Genomic DNA, 7,689 nt, shown 5'->3' with positions numbered 1-7,689 from the left:
TTCCGCATAAAGTATGAGCATGCGAAAAAATACACAGCATTAGCACAGCATTGCGGAATCCCATTGAATTCAATGGTCTGTGTTGTGTATGCGTTTTGTAGCATTTTTCGCAGCAAAAATGCATACAATCCGCAACGTGTGTACATAGCCTTACACATATGATTCCCAATGCTGCTCTCAAAAAGATTGCTCCTTATTTCATAGAAACTGCCACACACAGTTATCTATGCCCCCATCTTTTTTCACTAGACTACTGCTATAATCCTCTGTCTTTCAAAAACTGTTTCCCATGTTCCTCTCTCTTACAGACTGCTCCACATATTTCCTTCTTCCATGTTCTCAGATCTCAGTAAGAATTCTCCTCATGTGTCATCTCATACAATCTGCTCCCCATACATTGCTTCTAATACTAGCTGTCTTTCAAAACACTGCTTCTATGGTCCACCCTGTCTTGCACAGACTGCTGCCATCCACCCTCTCTTGCACAGACTGCTGCCATCCACCCTTTCTTGCACAGACTGCTGCCATCCACCCTTTCTTGCACAGACTGCTGCCATCCACACTCTCTTTCACAGACTGCTTCCATCCACACTCTCTTGCACAGACTGCTGCCATCCACCCTTTCTTGCACAGACTGCTGCCATCCACCCTTTCTTGCACAGACTGCTGCCATCCACCCTTTCTTGCACAGACTGCTTCCATCCACACTCTCTTGCACAGACTGCTGCCATCCACCCTCTCTTGCACAGACTGCTGCCATCCACCCTCTCTTGCACAGACTGCTGCTATCCACCCTTTATTGCACAGAGTGCTGCCATCCACCCTTTCTTGCACAGACTTCTGCCATCTACTCTCTCTTGCACAGACTGCTGCATCCACCCTCTTTTGCACAGACTGCTGCCATCCACCCTCTCTTGCGCAGACTGCTTCCATCCACTCTTTCTTGCAGAGTGCTGCCATCCACCCTCTCTTGCACAGACTGCTGCCATCCACCCTTTCTTGCAGAGTGCTGCCATCCACCCTTTCTTGCACAGACTTCTGCCATCTACTCTCTCTTGCACAGACTGCTGCATCCACCCTCTTTTGCACAGACTGCTGCCATCCACCCTCTCTTGCGCAGACTGCTGCCATCCACCCTTTCTTGCACAGACTGCTGCCATCTACTCTCTCTTGCACAGACTGCTGCCATCCACCCTCTCTTGCACTGACTGCGGCCATTCACCCTCTCTTGCGCAGACTGCTGCCATCCACCCTTTTTTGCACAGACTGCTGCCATCTACTCTCTCTTGCACAGACTGCTGCCATCCACCCTCTCTTGCACTGACTGCGGCCATTCACCCTCTCTTGCACAGACTGCTGCCAATAAATCTTTCATTTACATTTCATGTTATTCATTCTTTTATATTAAATGCAAAACAAAAAACTAATAAATATTGCATGTAACATTAATATTAACAAAAGATAGAACACTATATCTCTGGGCATGAAGCAAGGCATGACATGTAAATGTAACCATTGCAAGTTGCTAACTACCTGCCAGTTGTGCTTGGCGCCGATTTCTGTTGACACAGAGCAGTCTCTGACCTCTCCTGCCTGAGATTCTGTGGATTCTGGTGTCATGTTGACAGAGCAGCTGCTTCACTTCTGCTCTGTTGATGGGGCGTGACTGCTGATATCATGCTGATTGACAGGTGGCTCCCCACTGTGTGAAGGCAGGGAGTAGTCTATCTTTCAGTGGTCATGCCCTATTGATAGAGCAGTGCAGAAGAGGAAAAGCTGCCCTGTTGATGTGAAGCAGCAGAATTGCTGACAGGAGCAGTCGGTGGTTGCTCTGACACGGCACCAGGCAGAATAGGCAGGTAGTTAGCAGTTCTTAGCTCCATGGGAAAAAATAAAATAGCCTTGGATAACCACTTAAGTTTTACTTTGAAATACAATTTCATAGGAGAGTTTATCAATGTTCAGTAGCAAGCATAATAACATAAAAAAAAGCAAAAAATACAATTTCCCACTAGAAAACTAGAACTAAAAAGTAACAATCAGGAGGAATGATAAAAATGATAAAACATAGTTTTACAGATCCTTAAATCCTCTATTCTTGAGCATGTTTCAGATTATATGGACTTTCCACTTGCGTGTTCTACTTTGTATTTCCAAATACTTTCAATTATTTGCTACATTAAGAACCCATGCATCTGTTACAGTGGGTAGTTTAACTTGTTCAAAAGTTTGTGTTTCATCCTGTGTTTGAGATTCCATGCTCTTATTAAAGCCATTTGATTTGTTAAATACTTAATAAGTGGAAAATGTTTGATCCTTTTCACTGCCAGAGGGTTAGTAACGCAGAGCAGAACTATTTATGAAGGTTGTTAGCGGTAATGACTGCTTACTTGGTGGTAATGTTTAGAATTTGAGCTCTTTATCTCACTTATGGATTGATGGAACTTAAAGAAATCCCTTGAAGTTTCTGAATACCTTTCACCAAATAGTATTACTGAATTACTTAGGAATAATGATTTTTTTTTCTGATATTGGATGAGGTTTACCCAATGTTATTTATTCAACTGCAAATTTAGAATGTGAAGAACATGTGCAGAGTATCTCATTACACAATTGAGATTTTCAATTTATTTTGGACTGTTTTGACCCATCATTTTCAGATGAGCTCAAACATAGTATTAATATGTGTATATTTTGTATAGTAATAATTTTAAGTGTTACATAAACAGTAACTCATTAAGAAAACCTATCACCAAAGCAGTACTATTTCAGGATAACTTGAAATGCATAAACAACATACTTTTACATGGATGACTTCTAATTCTATGTGATCCAATACCTGACTCACAGGCCAAAAACAGTGTTACTACCTCTGTGAAAGCAACCGTGCTGGCCAAGGCATTGTGGTATGGCCTGATCAGTACAGGCTACTGGCGAGGATTGAGTGTGGACTCCTGTTCTAATTTTAATACAAGAATCTCACCTATTGAATATATATAAATGGATTACTGCTAAAGGTATAAAGGAAAATATTACAAATATCACATAGCCGAAATATTTTGCACTGGTACAGCAGACCTCTGTGCCGCAACAATTATGTAGATAAGGATTTCTTTGTGGATAACAGCCTTAATTGAAGCAATGTTGGAAAGGGGTAAAACCATCAAGAAATCTAAGATCTATTTGACAATGTATATTAAAAAATATTATCTGACTAGCCTTTGTAGTAATGCTCTAGCTAGTAAAATGTTAAAAAGTTAAAATACTTTGAAAAATTGAAGTGTTACTAGTTTATTTTTTCAATTAACAAAATGCAAACCGAATGAATGGGGAATTCTAAGTCAAATTAATATTTGGTGTGACCACCCTTTACTGAATATTAGTGAGGTGCATGAGTAACAAATTATACCAAACAAGGGATGATAATAATAATCATCATTTTCATATGTAGGGTGAAGCACAGTCATTAATTGTGACATAAACAGCTGTGTGGGAGGCTTAAAACTGGGTGAGGAACAGACAAATTCTGCTACACAGGTGAGCTTTTAGAAGACAGTTTTTCATGTCACAGGTCATGCACCACGGCAAGACTGAGGCACCGCAATAAGACACAAGATAGTTATACCGTATCAGCAAGGTCTTTCCCTGCTGCAAACTAGATGCAGTAGGCAGCCTAAGAAAACTAGCAGTGCTAGAAAATGGCAGAAATAGCAGCAACCAGTGAAACTCAGGTACACCTGTCTACTGTTTCCAGAAGTATGGACAGAAATTGAGCCAAAAACTCATACCTTCAGCATGAAAACAAGGCCAAGAGACTAAACTATGTTTGAAAACATAGGAACTGGGGTTAAGAAAAACGCCTTAAAACAATCTCTCTCTCTCACTATTCTGGCATTTGGGAAATATTAATAATTATGGTAATCGTAGTTGACCTAAAACGGAAAAGGTTTATTATGACTTCATGTCAGATATTGAGAAAAACATGCATATGTGCATTTTTATATAGTGTATGTATTTTAAAACATAACCAATGCCTTAAAAATGAAAAATAGTCAATATAATGTAGATGAGTATTCCCTGTCATGCTGATTATTCTGACAAATTGTTGCCTTATTCTTTTGATAGTTACGCCGTTACAATGTTGAAACGCAATGTGAAAATTAAACCTTTTTATCATAATTGATGAAGAGTCAATTTACTCCTGCAGCGCAAACATCTTAGAAGACCTCAATTTAGATGACTTGTCATGAATATTTTTTTTACTTTATGTTTTCAGGTTGAAGAAAATATTTACCCTCTTAGTGACCATGCCAATTTTGACATTAATTACCAGGTCAAATTTGTGGGGGAATATTACTATTTGAGTGCACGGCAGGTCTCAAAAGGGAATATAGTGAGGATTTGGAACCCACAGGTACTACACAGAATTTGATAACATTAGGTCATCGAATTGAAAATTTTCATTTTTTTCACAAAAATGTTATCTTTGCCCCAAATTGTAATTTTCACAATGGATAATAGGAGAAAGCGGACCCCATAATTTGTTGTGCAATTTGTTCCGAACGTGACTATCCCCATATGTGGAAAGGAAAGAGCGCTATTTGCCTGGGATAGATTGTGAATGAAATGTCGTATATGTTGTCAGAAATTACAGTTAGGCCACATGTCAGGGCTGATAAGGAACAAGCGTTATTGGGATTTGAAGCGCATATTTTGTTAGAACAGTTTACAGGCAACATTTTCGAAGCTCCTAAGGCTACAGAACAGCAGAAAAATCCCAAAGTAACCCCATTGTAGAAACTGCACCTCTCAATGAATTCATCTACGGCTGCAGTGACTATTTTGTAACATCCAAGCCAGGTTTTTTTCTGGAGAATTGCAAATCTGCCAGTCTTGTATCCATACATTGTATCCACACACAGTGTAGAGCCCCCATACATTGTAGTGCCCCCATACATTGTGGACAGCTTGTGCTACTGGTGATACACAACTGGATAAATTACGTGCCTTCTCTGCATTACAATAATGCCAAAGATGTGGCTGCTTACTGTGGTTTAGGCACAGTAAGGCTAAGAAGGAGGGGGGCATTTGGATTTGGGAGCACAGAATTAAAGCAAACCTGTCACCAGGTTTGGCTGATGCGAGTTACAGCCATCACCTTTCAGGGCTTATCTACAGCATTCTATAATGCTGTAGATAAGCCATCGATCTGACCTGAAGAGATGAAAAATAAGGTTTTTTTTATACTCACTTAGGGGCAGTCTGGTCTGATGGGTGTCGCAGGTCCTGGTCCAGCGCCTCAAGCAAAATACTGCAGTGTGCAGGCACCGGGAAAGGTCAGAGAAGCCCAGTGCCTGCACACTGCAGTACTTTGTTTTGCCCTCAACAGGGAAGAGAAATATGCCAGCACATGAGCATGATGGTGAGGAGCCATGAAGCAAGCAGGAGGGCAGGAGGGCAGCATCGCAAGAAGATGTGTTGTGAATTCTGTGGCTGAATTCACTCCTGTGGTCACAAGTGGTACTGCAGCTTCTGAGCTTCCTCCCTCAGGTGTTCTGGTGAGCTCGTTGGCTGCTTTGTTATTTAACTCCGCCTGATTCTGTCTTCCTTGCTCCTTGTCAATGTTCCAGTGTTGGATCTGAGCTTCTGGATCTTTCCTGTGGCCTGCTGCTCTGCTTAGATAAGTGCTTCTTTGCTTTTGTTGCTACTTTTTCTGTCCAGCTTGTCAATTCGTTTTGCTGGAAGCTCTGAGACGCAAAGGGTGTACCGCCGTGCCGTTAGTTCGGCACGGTGGGTCTTTTTGCCCCCTTTGCGTGGTTTTTTGCTTTAGGGTTTTTTGCAGACTGCAAAGTTCTCTTTGCTATCCTCGCTCTATCTAGAATATCGGGCCTCACTTTGCTGAATCTATTTCATCCCTACGTTTGTCTTTTCATCTTGCTAACAGTCATTATATGTGGGGGGCTGCCTTTTCCTTTGGGGTATTTCTCTGAGGCAAGTCAGGCTTGTTTTTCTATCTTCAGGCTAGTCAGCAACTCAGGCTGTGCCGAGTTGCATAGGTATTGTCAGGCGCAATCCACAGCTGTCTTTAGTTGTGTTTAGGATAGGTTCAGGTATTGCGGTCTACAGAGATTCCACGTCGGAAACAGAAACACATGGGCTACTTGCACAGTGAACAAGTCTGTATGATCATGTTCACACACCACCAAGAAACCTGAAGACACAAAAGAGAATAGTAAAACCAAAAACACTCAGTTTGAAAAAAATGTTGCAGTAATCCGCAAGTGCTAGTAAAAGATGTAAAAAACAGGGTATTTGGTTGATACGTTTTTTGCAAAAAATGTATACTAAGCTGCTCTACCAATCTTCACGGTATACCCTTATCAGAGCAGTCCTAACTAATGTATGCAATCCCTATCTGATGTATTTAAAAACCTGATCATCTGTATATAACCTGTGTGAACAGGGTTCAGAGAGGAAAAAATCCATGTGTGCATACAGGGTAGAACAGCTTTTGTGCAGATAGCCCAAGAGGAGTGGTGGAACTCCCCAGTCTTGTAGACACAAGAGAACAATTATGGAAACAGAAACACATGGGCTACTTGCACAGTGAACAAGTCTGTATGATCATGTTCACACACCACCAAGAAACCTGAAGACACAAAAGAGAATAGTAAAACCAAAAACACTCAGTTTGAAAAAAATGTTGCAGTAATCCGCAAGTGCTAGTAAAAGATGTAAAAAACAGGGTATTTGGTTGATACGTTTTTTGCAAAAAATGTATACTAAGCTGCTCTACCAATCTTCACGGTATACCCTTATCAGAGCAGTCCTAACTAATGTATGCAATCCCTATCTGATGTATTTAAAAACTTGATCATCTGTATATAACCTGTGTGAACAGGGTTCAGAGAGGAAAAAATCCATGTGTGCATACATGGATTTTTTCCTCTCTGAACCCTGTTCACACAGGTTATATACAGATGATCAGGTTTTTAAATACATCAGATAGGGATTGCATACATTAGTTAGGACTGCTCTGATAAGGGTATACCGTGAAGATTGGTAGAGCAGCTTAGTATACATTTTTTGCAAAAAACGTATCAACCAAATACCCTGTTTTTTACATCTTTTACTAGCACTTGCGGATTACTGCAACATTTTTTTCAAACTGAGTGTTTTTGGTTTTACTATTCTCTTTTGTGTCTTCAGAGATTCCACGTCTCAGAGCTCGTTCTATTGTTTTTGGGTTATTGTCAGATCACTGTATGTGCTCTGATTGCTGGCACACTGTGTCACTGGATTGCCTTCATAACAGTACAAGGAGCCACCCTAATGATTCTCAATAGAGGGAAAAAAGAAGTTCTGACATCATTTTTTTTTCTCAGCTCTGTGTTCAGTCTTTTTTTTCCCCTAGACATTTGGGTGTTTCAGGACACAGGTGTGGACATGGATATTCAGGGTCTGTGCTCTTCAATGGATAATCTCGTTACAAATGTACAAAGGATTCAAGATACTATTGATCAGAAATCTATGTTAGAACCAAGAATTCCTATTCTTGATTTGTTTTTTGGTGATAGAACTAAGTTTCTTAATTTCAAAAATAATTGTAAGCTATTTCTGGCCTTGAAACCTCATTCTTCTGGTAATCCTATTCAACAGGTTTTGATTATTATTTCTTTTTTGCGCGGC

Source organism: Ranitomeya imitator, chromosome 1 (assembly GCF_032444005.1).
Source record: "Ranitomeya imitator isolate aRanImi1 chromosome 1, aRanImi1.pri, whole genome shotgun sequence".
In the NCBI taxonomy this organism is placed as follows: domain Eukaryota; kingdom Metazoa; phylum Chordata; class Amphibia; order Anura; family Dendrobatidae; genus Ranitomeya; species Ranitomeya imitator.
The sequence above is the reverse complement of the archived record's forward strand: the minus strand, read 5'-3'. Positions refer to the sequence as shown.